Genomic DNA, 14183 nt, shown 5'->3' with positions numbered 1-14183 from the left:
ACTTCTGGAGGCAACTGTGTCTTAAATATGTGACAGAGAGATTAGGATAAATCATCAACAAACACACTGAGCACCTCACTGACAAGAATGACGTTGTATTAAATCTTTGCCACATTTCTTTCTGTTTTCCCCATGGACTGTGAATGTGACACTGCCTTCATTCAGCTGAGTGAAAGATTTAACTCATTCATTCATGGGATGTGGCATGTTTGGCTGTCTCAGCATTTATTGCCTCTCCCTAATTGCCCTCGAGTAGATTATGATGTTATCTATGCTGATTTCTTGAACTGGACAGTGGATCAAAATGCTCTGGTTCTGTAAACTACTGTGGGCCTCTAACCTGACTTTATTTGAAGAAGGGTCACTGGTCCTGAAATGTTAAATCTGCTTTCTCTCCACAGATGCTGTCAGACTGCAGAGTTTTCCTAGCAATTTCTATTTTCGTGACTGATTTCTAACACCTGCAGTTTTTTGATTTTCTATTTGTCTATCCATCTCGAGCAGTTCCGGAACAGTTGCTAATGGTCTGCTGGTCTAGTGCACTGCCCTCTCTCATATTGAGAGGGTCAGTTTGGGTTCCGCTGTGGTTAGCTGCCTTTGCTCCAGTGGGCGATGGGGCCTTTTCTGATTATTACAGCCTAAACTTCAGCCTGGTTTCCTGCTCCTCATTTCATAGGTAATAAGGCAGGTGTGATAATTAGATGATAATTAGATGCTTAAATCATGTTGTGTTTCTTCATGTTTAAATAGCACGGTGGGATTCACATCACAGCCTGCAATTGTACGTTAGGAATGATCATTTGCAGCACCGTTATCAGACTTAAGGAATGATGCCTTATAGCCAGCATCATCACCATCCCTGAATGTGTCATGCCCCACCAGCAGGATCCCATTTTATAAAATCAAGTTTCAAATTTATCATATTTTTACACTGATTTGATACAAGTGAATCATGTTCACCGTCACTATTCACAAGAAATCATTATCAGTTTTGACTGTGAAGAGTGTGAAGCAGTTGCCAATTTGCCAGCAGCCTCTATCTACATCTTCATAGAAGAAAAAAAGCCCAGACATGGAATAGCAGTTGATTGGCTTTCATCTATTGCACAAAGTCACTCTGTTGCCCCTTGCTTTGTGAACCTATCGAAAAGTGGGAGGCAGCATGCTATTCCATTGATAATTAAAACATATCTTGATCAGTCACTTGCATTGCAGGGTGTCTCCCAGCTGCTGTGTTGTTACTGTGATGGCCAGTGTGAATCCAAATCGGGGATGTGGCAGGTTTCGTTCCACAGCTGGTCTGTGTTGTAGTCAGGACAAAGGACCAGGGCTTAAGAAGCTGCTCAAAGTGATGGAGGAGGTGACAGTCAGCCGTAGCTCCTGATCATGCTGGTGGTCCAGTGACCTGAGCTGTCAAGTACAGGATTTATAATATCATATCCATTTCAGCCTTGGCTGTGATATCTCCCTATCTTTGGGCATTGGTGACATTTGCAGCCTAGGTTTTGTCCTGTTTTCAAAGCTGTTTAAAATAATATGAAACAGAATGTACAGCCACACACACAACTGATGTATCCCAACGTCTAGGTCAGTGCTACTGATATGATGTCCCACGACTGCGTTGTACTTTAGGTGAGGAGCAAGTTGTGGGAATTGTCCTTCAGCATGTTTGAATAGTTGCATGACTGGGATGAGTATAGGTGTTGAACTATCCTCTGGATTGAAGACCTTAGTTTGATGTTTTCTTTTGATATTGTACAATGTTTATTCCTGGAAATTTCAATGAAAACATTTCCTACAGTGTACTGGAAGACCACTGATTCTCAAACCTCTTCCAGTTTTATTTAATTGATATCAGTAAAACTTATAAATTGTTAACTGTTTTTTATAACTAAAAAATTAGGTTGTTTATAAAAAAAATCATAACAGTACAGATCCAGGTATGAACAAAATGAAGGGCAGGGAAAGTAAATATTTAAATAACACAAGGAAGAACAGGCATATAGGAGCCATCTATCCTGTTAATTTTAAAATTCTGACAGGTTTAAGAAAGGTAATGTAGCAGGGGAACAGTGTACAGTGTGGGAAAGCACCTGGTCAATGGGTTGAAGTGTTTACCTTTGCAAATGTGGGAGAGCAGGTTCCAGTTAATGGCTTCACAAAAGTAATGCAAATGTTTGTTGAAAGAAAACATTTGCTTGGATGGAAATTTAGTCTGGAGTCACTGGTTGAATATTTACACTGATGCATAAATTAAAATTGCCACTTCTGGAAGAGTCACTTTGTTTTTTCCAGTCTTGTACCTCTCCATCAACATTGGTTTGAATTTTCTGGCTTTGCAAATCCAAACAGGGCCCTAAAAAAAAAGTCCTTCCCACTGGCCTGACCTAAAGAAGCATCAACTGCGTACCTGGTAGGTATCAGTTGGTTAAACTTATAAACTTTGATTAGGGCCCTCAAGGATCTCTAGACCACCACTTTGACCATTTTGGCCATCACTTTACAATGGTCGGAATTAAGCCCAGCAGTAAGGGCATGCCTAATGCCCTTTGGAAATCCCATCATTGTTTGAAATCTATCTGTCTCACTAGTGTCCACTCTTCCATTGTCCTCAATTCTCATTGTGTGGGAGAAAACAAGCTGCTTCTCATCTTGTTCTTTTTACCAAGTTTCTCCTCTTAACTTTTGAAAGTGCTGAATCGTCTAATAGGGTTTGATTTGATTTATTTATTGTCACATGTATTTTGTTACAAAATACAGTGAAAAATGTTGTATAGTATTGCCACTCTCTGACACCATCTTAAAACCAAAAGAAATCAAAACACAGAATATAAAGGCAGAAAAATAAAGACACAAAGTTCAATGTTACTGTCCTACCTGTTAAATGTTCAGTCATTGGCCTAGAGTGGCCAGCCATGAGTCCCCTCACCATGCCACTAGAACAAGAGTCACCACTCCCTTGTGCCATCTCACCTCCACCAATACTGCCACCACCATGAGCCTTCGCTGGACCCCACCAGTGCAGCTGCCACCGATGACGCTGGGTCCTGCACCGAACCAAACTTGACTCCGCCGCCACCACAGCCAAGCGTACACTCTGGGCCCACATCACTGATACAGCTGTTGCCGATGCCAGCTTGTCTCATACTGGGCCCAAACTCACCTTTGCCACCACCTCCATGAGTCTGCAATGGGCCCAACTCACTGTCGTCATGACCGAGCTCTTCATAAGAGATAAGTAAATAAGGAAGAGAAAAACGACAGATGAGAAAAGAAAAGTAGACGGAACACACAATCTCCAGGCTTGGGACCTCTACTCTGCCACCATTTTGGATTTTGAATTAACAGTCTTGAACTTAGTAAGGCTATGGCTATGCAGGTACTCACAACCCCTCATTTGCCTCAGAGGTGTCATATGTAGGGGGACATTAATGTTTAATTCCATTGACTGATTTATTATTTAGGACTTTCATTTGAAAGGAAACATCTTTAAAGGAGTCAGACTTTTGTGTAAAAATGGCTGCAGAGGTCACCTGTTCTCCCAGAAAGGCTGTTTTCCAAAAAACCTTTGTAGATTAACCAGGGACATGTGTGCACAATTCCCCTGCACAATTTCACATTTGCCATTGTTTGAACTTTTAGAGGGAATAAAGGCCAAGCAACAATCACCTCATTGTTAGAAATTTCCAGAGACAAAGCAAACTTAGCAAATATGCCCAATGTGCAACAGAATACTGGAGATTGCTCCATTGGGCCCTTGAAAGCTTTAACAATTGGAGATCAAAGTTCCATCATTGCCCCATTGTGTGCCATTAGTCAGCAGTCATGTGTCCAAAACTCCTCTTTATGAAAAGCTGTGATTATAAATTTGTCTGCTTCTCACTAAGGCCTGCAGGATGAAATAACCTCAGCTTGAACAGGGGTAATTCTAGAAGAATGAAGAAATAGTTGTCTAACGTGGGCCAGGAAAGGACACTAAGGAGATGGTCAGTGATGAGCAGCAGATATTTCATAACATTTGAATCAATAGGAAGGACGGGATGAGAAGGATGAACCAAAGGTGCTTACTGAAGGCTGTCAAGAAGAATTTTTCAATCAAAATTGGGTGGTACAGTGGCTCTATGGTTAGCACTGCAGCCTCTCAGCGCCAGGGACCAGGGTTTAATTCCAGCCTCGGTCGACTGTCTGTGTGGAGTTTGCACATTCTCCCTGTGTCTATGTGGGTTTCCTCCAGGTGCTCCAGTTTCCTCCCACAGTCCAAAGATGTGCAGGCTAGGTGGATCGGCCATGCTAAAATTACCTATGGTGTTCAACGATTTAGAGATCATGGGGGGATGGGTCTGGGTGGGATGCTGCAAGGGGCGGTGTGGACTTGTTGGGCCAAAGGGCCTGTTTCCACACTGTAGGGAATCTAATCTAAAAATCTAAGACACATGAAATGGCACAAACTAGTGGGAGGTCAGAGGGTTCGAATTTTTTTGGGAAGCAGCTACGGATGACTGAAAAGTTAATAAAGATGGAGAGTTTTGATTATGAAAGTAAATTGTAAGAAGTATAAAATCCAACAGCAAGAGCTTCTGGAGGTCTATATAAGGTAGTTGAGGTCAGGGAAGGTGGTAAAAGAGGGGGAGGTGAAAGGCTAAGGGAACAATTACGTTAAGAGACGGAATATTCTACACAGGAAGTCAGACATTAGTCAGTCATGGTCATCGAGAGTTTGTGCTCCTTGTTCAGCTGTCTTCTCACTCTTGCATTTTTGCCCTATGCCATTCTCCTTCCTTCAAAACCAGTGACAGTACTGCTCACCATCATAGAAACTGCTCTCTCCCCAACATCCAGGTCAAAATCCATCTTGCTCATGAAGGTTTTCCTGGTATCTGACACATTCCCACTGGCTGCTCTGTGATCATTGACCAGTCCTGGTGGGAGTAGTAGGTATGGTCTGGAAAGCTGTTGTCTGCCTGCAGCCAGTGAGTACCCTCCAAGATGGAGGCAGGTGCCTTGAGAGTCGGATTGACCGTTTTTATAGGATCATTGGATCAGAATGCTGAAGTGTAATCAGAGTTGTAGGTTACACTGGAAAAAGTAACACTTACATGCCCATCCTTAAATAATAAAACCATCATTCTTTTTAACTAAAAGACTATTTTGAGTAGTAGTGCAATGGGGACATATTGGAGACCTGAGTCTTGAGAATGTTTTGAAATTTAGAAGTTCTTCCTCTGAATGGATGTGACTATAAGGACAATTGCAGCATTCAAAATTGATTGATTGATTTTTGTTAGATATTAAAGGACATTGAGGAAAAAGTAGGTGATGGTGATGTACAGTTCAACAAAGATCTATTTGGATGTTGAGCAAATTTGAAGGACAGCTGTAGTTCAAGAAGGCAGCTCACCACCACCTTCTTAAGGGCAGTTAGGGATCAGCAATAAATGTTGGGCCCAGTCAGTGCACCCACATGCTGCAAATGATTTTTATTTTAAACAATGGCTATCTCCCATTTCTTATGTTTTATGTAATTACTGAGGCGTGTGGGGTGGGGTGTGATGAGGTTTCTGAGCTGATCATCTTCTTTGCTGCTACAAAATTAATCTTACAACTGCTCTGCTGGACTTGGTTTCAGTTTGAAATGAAGACATTCAGACTAGAAGCAGTTGGTTCACAATGTGTGGTGCAGAAAGTGAGTCTTAATAAAGTCTGACACTTGAGGAGTTTATACATTAGTCAGTATTTTAATCCTGGGCTGTGATAATAACCTGAGAGACACCATCTATTGGGTTTGATAACAACTAATGACCCAAAACTGTTTCAACTCAAACATAGCTCAACATCTGAAAATTGCTTTAGATGACATGTGAGAAAGCAGTTAATCCAGAAACAAGGACATTTTTGTTTTGTGAAATGTAAGTCATAAATCACCAAACAAACCATTGAACATTAATGTTATCTAAGCTGTTATTTTGAAGAAACCTAAGAGAAGAACCAAGAACCTCTTGCACAATGTTTAAGTTAAAAGATCAATAAATCTAGGAGGTATTTGTTTATTGATATCTAACTTGACTTTAAACTATTTGTAGAGAGCAAGAGGAAAAGCGGTTGGAAGGAAATGGGGACACAGTTTAGAATTTGTGAAAAGGATGTTGGAGTAGGATACGCCGTGAGGATGGAGGGAGAGCAAATGTGTCCGATGGTACTAATACAGCTTAGCCGGCCCCAAAACTGACAGGTTTAGAGAGTCAAAAACCACAGGGGCACTGAAGAGTTAAAAACAAGGAACATTGCAGAGGAACCGGATGACTGGAGAAAACAAAGGATAAACTGATGTGGCGGGCAGTAAGATGGCTCAGTGGTTAGCACTGCTGCCTCAAAGCGCCAGGAACCTGGGTTCAAATCTGCCTCTGGTGACTGTGTGAAGTTTGCACATTCTCCCCGTGTCCGTGTGGGTGTCCTCCCATAGCCCAAAGATGAATTAGACAGACTGGCCATTGGTATGTGGGATTACAGGAATAGAGTAGGGGCTGGGTCTGGGTGGGGTGCTCTTTGGAGGGTTGGTGCAGATTTGATGGGCTGAATGGCCTCTTGCCACATAGAATCCCAACAATGATTAAAATAAAAGGCTCTGGACAGTTTTAGGACTGTTGTACCCATCGAGACCACATACTGGGAAATACAAGAGACTGTTTTCTCACCAATTGTTTATATTTTACATGTATGTAATAATGTTCCTTCATATATTTCATAGATTCTTGCAAAACAAACAGATAATTCTATTAATATTTTTGAAAGCAGCTTCTTCCTTTGATTAGAACAGCAACACAAGTAACGATCAGTTAGAATAGCGCATTTATCCAAAAAACTTCTCCAAACGTATAACCTGTTTGTGACCCTGATGCACCTGTTCTGTTGGGTTAAACATGTACATTTGAGGACTATCTGATCAAAAACAAATCCCAGTGTGTGTTCTCTGTGCGATTGCCTGTTAACATTGACTTAGTTACTAAATTACCACCTTTACTGCCTAGTCATTGGCTCAAGTACCTGGGATGTGACACAATATATTGTGCTCTATAATTAAATCCCCATAATTGAAGTAAAACTCTCATCTCACCTAAAGTCTCTCAGAAAAACACTGCCAAACTTACATTTATTGATTGAGAAGGAACCAACTGGTCTACATTTTGATAATCTTCACAAATCTCTGAAAATTTAATCTCATTCTATATGATCTCATTTGAATTCCTTGACACTGATGCCTTGCATAACTTCTCAGCACTCATTTAATTATTTTAAGTTTTATTTAGAGTCATAGGGAAGTACAGCACGGAAGCAGACCATATGGTCCAACTCATCCATGCTGACCAGATATCCTATATAAACTTAGTCGCACTTACCAGCATGTGGCCCACTTCCCTCTTTAAACCTTCCTATTCATATATCCATCAGATGCCTTTTAAATGTTGTCATTGTACCAGCCTTTACCACTTTGTCTGGCAGCTCGATCCATACATGCATCACCCTTCGTGTGAAAAAGCTCCCCCTCAGGTCCTTTTAAAGTCTTTGCCCTCTCACCGTAAACCTGTGCCCCTCTAGTTTGGGTTTCCTCCACCCTAGGGAAATACCCTTGGCTATTCACCCTATTCAAGCCCCTTATGATTTTATAAACCTCAATAAGGTCACACCTCACCCCTCAATGTTCCAGGGAAATAGCCCCAGCCTATTCAACCTCTGCCTTTTAGCTCAAACTGTCCAGTCCTGGCAACATCCTCGTAAATCCTTTCTGCACCCCCTCAAATTTAACAACATCCTCCCTGTAGAAGGGCAACCAGTATGTATGCAATATTCTGAAAGCGTGGCCTCAACAATGTCTGGTACAGCTGCAACATGACATCCCAACACCTAAACTCAAAGCACCGACCAATGAAGGCAAGTGAACCAAACACCTCCTTCACCACCCTGTCTACCTGCGATTCCACTTTCAAGGGACTATGCACGCACACCCTCAGATCTCTTTGTTCAGCAACACTCCCCAGGACCATACCATCAACCTGTACTGGTTTGCCTCACCATGATTGGTGTAGATATGACATGAGCAATCAGCTGAGCATTTACTGCATGGATTACCTGCACCTCCACCCAGCTCTGTTTACTGTTTTGATCGGATCAATGACCGAATGTAAAAGAATAACATGAGAAGACAGAATCAGATGACAATAAATCTTTAGTCAAACATTACTGTCCTTTCTGAGAAATGCTATTTGCAGTAATCATTCTAACAATCAGGAACAGCTGTTACTGTCATGAAACTAAAGCAAATAGCACAGAAGACTTTAAACAGTGACAATATAATAGCAACAGAGAAGTGACTCTGCAAGTGAGCTAAGAAGATGAACCATGTAAGTAAGCACTTGTGTTTCAAGATTGTAAGATCATTAGAAACAGCAGGAGCAGATCATTTGCCCCTTCAAACTCATTGCTACATTCAGTAAGATGATCCAGTTGTGGACTTAGCAGCACTTTTCTGCCTGCACCTCTCATTGTGTTCTTTGGTAATAAAGTGATCAGGACGTATGATTCACTTTCATTTGCTTCTAGTCTGTCTGCTGAGCTGACAGTAGAAACCGAGCAATCCTCCTTGGAGCTCAAAGCATCAGTGAAGCTGATCCAGATTTGTCTAACACACAGAGAATGCCACTTTGGTAGAAAATCAAGACCTTGTCAAAATGTTCAAATCTAAGTGCACTTTTTTTTTATGACACACAATATTTGGCTGTGTTTCTCAGCTAAAAGGCAAGTTGAGGAATGTTGGAGAATGAAGACTGAAGGTGCTGTGTCCCACTGACCTGCTCCTAATCCCTGAGCTGTTCCAGTTAGGAGCTCCGGTACGTTAGTCTGAACATCTCAGGAGACTGCAGGAGATGCTGCATTCCCCTATCCCACCTACACTGGAACTGACAATCAATCAGCCATGAATTCATTGCTTTGTAATATTTATTGGCTTCTTAATTAGATCCACTGCATGGCCCATGTTCTCTGATAAATGTGTTTTACAATTCAAACAAAGCTGAATCCATCATCAGCCAAGATAATAAAGTGTGAAGCTGGATGAACACAGCAGGCAAAGCAGCATCTCAGGAGCACAAAAGCTGACGTTTCGGGCCTAGACCCTTCATCAGAGAGGGTCTGATGAAGAGTCTAGGCCCGAAACGTCAGCTTTTGTGCTCCTGAGATGCTGCTTGGCCTGCTGTGTTCATCCAGCTTCACACTTTATTATCTTGGATTCTCCAGCATCTGCAGTTTCCATTATCTCCATCATCAACCAGACTGCTGTGTAAACCAGGATGTGAACCGTTCATTTACCTTTCTCGAGCATTGGTGAGATTCTAAATCATAACCATTGGCAAGACCTTATTGTAATCAGTCAGGAAGTGGGGAATGCATTCCCCAGTTTAGAGCAGTGTAAAGTGCATTTAATGTACTTTGATGCCTTTCACTGTTCTGATCACTTGAATGGGGTTACTTAGTAAGAACAATATCTGTGAACAGAAATGCAGTGTGCTACTGGCCTGCTATACCTCCAGAACTGTGCTTTTTAATCCCATCGCTGTAAACCTCTCTTCTTTTGCTGCATTTTGAAGTTACCTTCACTACTTAGGAGTGTATGAAGCAATAAGTTGTGTCTGATGTTGATTTGGGTATTTTCTAAGCAGCCAGCTCTGTGATGTTATTAAGGACCTCTGGAGCTGGGAGTTGAACCCTGGCCTCCTGGCTTAAAGGTAGGGACACGACCCTTACATAACAAGAGGCCGTTTGATTTGTTTTGAATGCAGAAATGCTGTTGAACACAAATGATTTTTTTCCACCAGCAAATTACCCAGGTTTTTTTTAACGTATTAACCATAACTGGTAAATCAGCCACATTTCCAATGATTTAACTGCAAAGCCCATTGATGGCAATGCAAACCATCAAAGGTTAGGGAGGGCTGGGGGAGGGGGAAGGGTTTAAATCAAAATGGAGTTGGAGGGGGAAATAAAGCCCTGTATTCCCGATGGTGCCCACCTCTCTCCAAAGGCATCGAGAGCATCGATGGATACCATGCGCTCCCGCTCCAAGGACATCCAAGTTTGAAAAGGGGTAGACAGTTGGCAGAAGTGACCCCCTCCACAGCCGACTGCTTGGACATGTTTATAGCCAGCCTGGCCAGGCCCAAGAGCAAACCCACAAGTGGAGCCCCTAACCTGCCCACACCCCCTTTTACCAGGTGCCCAAAGATCAGGAGCGTGTGGCTGAAGTGTAACCAAACACACAACGAAAGAGTTTTCAAATAACAACATTGTTTCAATCAACGATCATTTTCAGCTGAAGTTACTTGGTTAAAGCAAGAGTTATTATAGCATTGCTTTAGTTTGCCAGAAACAAGTGAAATAACAACATGCTTGGTATAAACCAGAAAATGATAGACGTTCTCAGCAGATCAGGCAGTATCTTGCTTCATTTGCTGTCTGTAGTATCCACAATATTGAATTTTTGCCACATGTTGGTGTGATTTGTTTTCACAATATTTGACTTGGGGTCCTGGGAATAAAGGGGATGGGGGTGAAGTGTCGTTGCTTGGCATTGACCCCAAAGAAACCTGCCCAAAAAGGTCCAGTGATCTCTGTAGTGTAGATATCCCTCTCCCCAGTGCGCGTATCGAGCACCAAGTCAAAGGGTTTTCCAGGCTTCCCGCAATAGTGAACTCATCAAATTAGGCCAGCAACTAATCACAGGAATCAAAACAGAAAGTAAACCACACTGATTATCCTTTGTTTCATCTTCTGCAAAATGCTATAGAATGTAAACTTTGGCTCATTTCTGTAAGATGCTGTGGTTCTGACTTAAACCATTAAACCCCCCATGGCCCTTCATTAACCACCTTTTGAGGGTTGGCCGGTTTGGATTAACAGGGATGTTACAACATAACTGGAAAGTTTGATATTGTCTCCAGTTCATATGGATTTTTTGTGTATCTCTAAAACATTCTGATTAGTGTTCAGCTCTTTGCTTTAGATATGGCAGTAGATCTACCATATGTTCAGATAACAAATGGAGCAATACAGAAAAAAGTTAATCTATCAATGTAAACAAAGGAAAGTCTGGCTATGTTCCAAAGGATGGGCAGCATCTGCAAATAAAAACCACAGTTAATAGTCCAATGTTTACAACAAAATGTTATTGTTGATCAATTTGGACCACAGGAGAGCTTGGTTTTTCAGGTATTTGGGAACTAATTTTGCTTGAAGTTTGTGTGTTTGTCAACAGATAATCTAGTCAATACTTTAATGTGCACAGCCATATTCTAAGTCTTATTTTTTTGTCCCTCCCTTTTAATTATATTCTGTTGGCAAACGAGGAAGCTTTGCCAATACCTTGGATTCTCTAACTTTCAGATCCAAGCTCCAACCCTAGACTGGCAGTTAATCATAATCAAGGCATAGGGTGTGAGAATCAGTCACAGTATATGAGCGAAATCATCCTATCAGATTGCACATGGACAAGATTCACTTGTTCAGTAATCTCTGTCTCTCACAGTGTTCAGAATAGTTGTTTGACAGGGTTTTTTTGCCTCAACTTGGTGTTGGCATTTTATTATCTAATTGTGACATGATGGGTTCAAATCCTGTACCTGACACTTGTGCACATGGTCTTGTGCTGCCTTGTTTGAAATGCTGCCAGTGGAATGATGGGTAAAGTCCTGACCTAGACTGTGCCCTTCAGATGGATTTGAAGAGGATGAGGTGTTCCTGCCAATATGTATACCCCATCCAACCTCATAAGTGATATTTCCTTACCCCCCAAGCACCAAACCATCATCTCCAACACCATCCATGACCTCATCACCTCAGGGGACCTCCCACCCACAGCCTCCAACCTTATTATTCCCCAACCCCGCACAGCCCGTTTCTATCTCCTTCCCAAAATCCACAAACCTGCCTGCCCTGGTCGACCCATTGTCTCAGCTTGTTCCTGCCCCACCGAACTCATCTCCACCTATCTGGACTCCATTTTCTCTCCTTTGGTCCAGGAACTCCCTACCTACATCTGTGACACCACCCATGCCCTCCACCTCCTCCAGAACTTCCAATTCCCTGGCCCCCAACACCTCATTTTCACCATGGACGTCCAGTCCCTATACACCTGTATTCCTCATGCAGATGGCCTCAAGGCCCTCCGCTTCTTCCTGTCCCGCAGGCCCAACCAGTCCCCCTCCACCGACACCCTCATCCGCCTAGCCGAACTCATTCTCACCCTCAACACTTCTCTTTCGATTCCTCCCACTTCCTACAGACTAAGGGGGTGGCCATGGGCACCCGCATGGGCCCAAGCTATGCCTGCATCTTTTGTAGGTTACGTGGAACAGTCCCTCTTCCGCACCTACACAGGCCCCAAACCCCACCTCTTCCTCCGCTACATTGATGACTGTATCGGCGCCGCCTCTTGCTCCCCAGAGGAGCTTGAACAGTTCATCCACTTCACCAACACCTTCCACCCCAACCTCAAGTTCACCTGGGCCATCTCCAACACATCCCTCAACTTCCTGGACCCCTCAGGCTCCATCTCAGGTAACCAGCTAGAAACTGATGTCCATTTCAAGCCCACCGACTCCCACAGCTACCTAGAATACACCTCCTCCCACTCACTCTCTTGCAAAAATTCCATCCCCTATTCCCAATTCCTCCGCCTCTGCCGCATCTGCTCCCAGGATGAGGCATTCCACTCCCGCACATCCCAGATGTCCAAGTCCTTCAAGGACCGCAACTTTCCCCCCGCAGTGGTCAAGAACGCCCGTGATTGCGTCTCCCGCATTTCCCGCAACACATCCCTCATACCCTGCCCCCACCACAACCGCCCAAAGAGGATCGCCCTTGTTTTCTCACACCACCCCACCAACCTCCGAATGCAACGCATCATCCTCTGACACTTCCGCCATCTACGATCCGACCCCGCCACCAAAGACATTTTTCCATCCCCACCCTTGTCTGCTTTCCGGAGAGACCACTCTCTCCGTGACTCCCTTGTTTGCTCCACACTGCCCTCCAACCCCACCACACCCGGCACCTTCCCTTGCAACTGCAGGATGTGCTACACTTGCCCCCACACCTCCTCCCTCGCCCCCATCCCAGGCCCCAAGATGACTTTCCATATTAAGCAGAGGTTCACCTGCACATCTGCCAATGTGGTATACTGTATCCATTGTACCCGGTGTGGCTTCCTTACATTGGAGAAACCAAGCGGAGGCTTGGGAACCGCTTTGCAGAACACCTCCACTCGGTTCGCAATAAACAACTGCACCTCCCAGTCGCGAACCATTTCAACTCCCCCTCCCGTTCCTCAGACGACATGTCCATCAGGGGCCTCCTGCAGTGCCACAATGATGCCACTCGAAGGTTGCAGGAACAGCAACTCACATTCCGCTTGGGAACCCTGCAGCCTAATGGTATCAATGTGGACTTCACCAGCTTCAAAATCTCCCCTTCCCCCACCGCATCCCAAAACCAGCCCAGTTCGTCCCGTCCCCCCACTGCACCACACAACCAGCCCAGCTCATCCCCTCCCCCCACTGCATCCCAAAACCAGCCCAGCCTGTCTCTGCCTCCTTAACCTGTTCCTCCTCTCACCAATCCCTTCCTCTCACCCCAAGCCGCACCCCCATCTACCTACTAACCTCATCCCACCTCCTTGACCTGTCCGTCTTCCCTGGACTGACCTATCCCATCCCCACCTCCCCACCTATCTTCTTTTCTCTCCATCTTCGGTCTGCCTCCCCCTCTCTCTCTATTTATTCCAGAACCCTCACCCCATCCCCCTCTCTGATGAAGGGTCTAGGCCCGAAACCTCAGCTTTTGTGCTCCTGAGATGCTGCTTGGCCTGCTGTGTTCATCCAGCTTCATACTTTGTTATCTTGGATTCTCCAGCATCTGCAGTTCCCATTATCACTGCTTTCATCTCACTGCTGTTTAGGTGTACAAATAGGCTGCCGCGTTTCTCTGCATTAAATTTGAGATTACACTTACAAATTATGATTTAGTTGTGAACCTTTCCATGTTACTTGAAAACTTGAAAGGTACAATGTAAATTCTTAATTCTTTGTTAAATATGAGGTGACTTTTTAATGCATCTCGGAGTTCACATTGTGTTAATT

At 43.7% G+C, this 14183-nt stretch overlaps 1 protein-coding gene across 17 annotated transcripts in view; it reads left to right on the top strand.

The window, feature by feature from the left end:
- The window catches only part of rap1gapa (RAP1 GTPase activating protein a), a 599377-nt gene that overhangs the window by 427252 nt on the left and 157942 nt on the right, over window positions 1-14183 (top strand). The gene's annotated exons all lie outside the window — the stretch shown is intronic.

The sequence above is a fragment of the Stegostoma tigrinum genome, chromosome 28 (genome assembly GCF_030684315.1).
Source record: "Stegostoma tigrinum isolate sSteTig4 chromosome 28, sSteTig4.hap1, whole genome shotgun sequence".
In the NCBI taxonomy this organism is placed as follows: domain Eukaryota; kingdom Metazoa; phylum Chordata; class Chondrichthyes; order Orectolobiformes; family Stegostomatidae; genus Stegostoma; species Stegostoma tigrinum.
The sequence above is the reverse complement of the archived record's forward strand: the minus strand, read 5'-3'. Positions and strand labels throughout refer to the sequence as shown.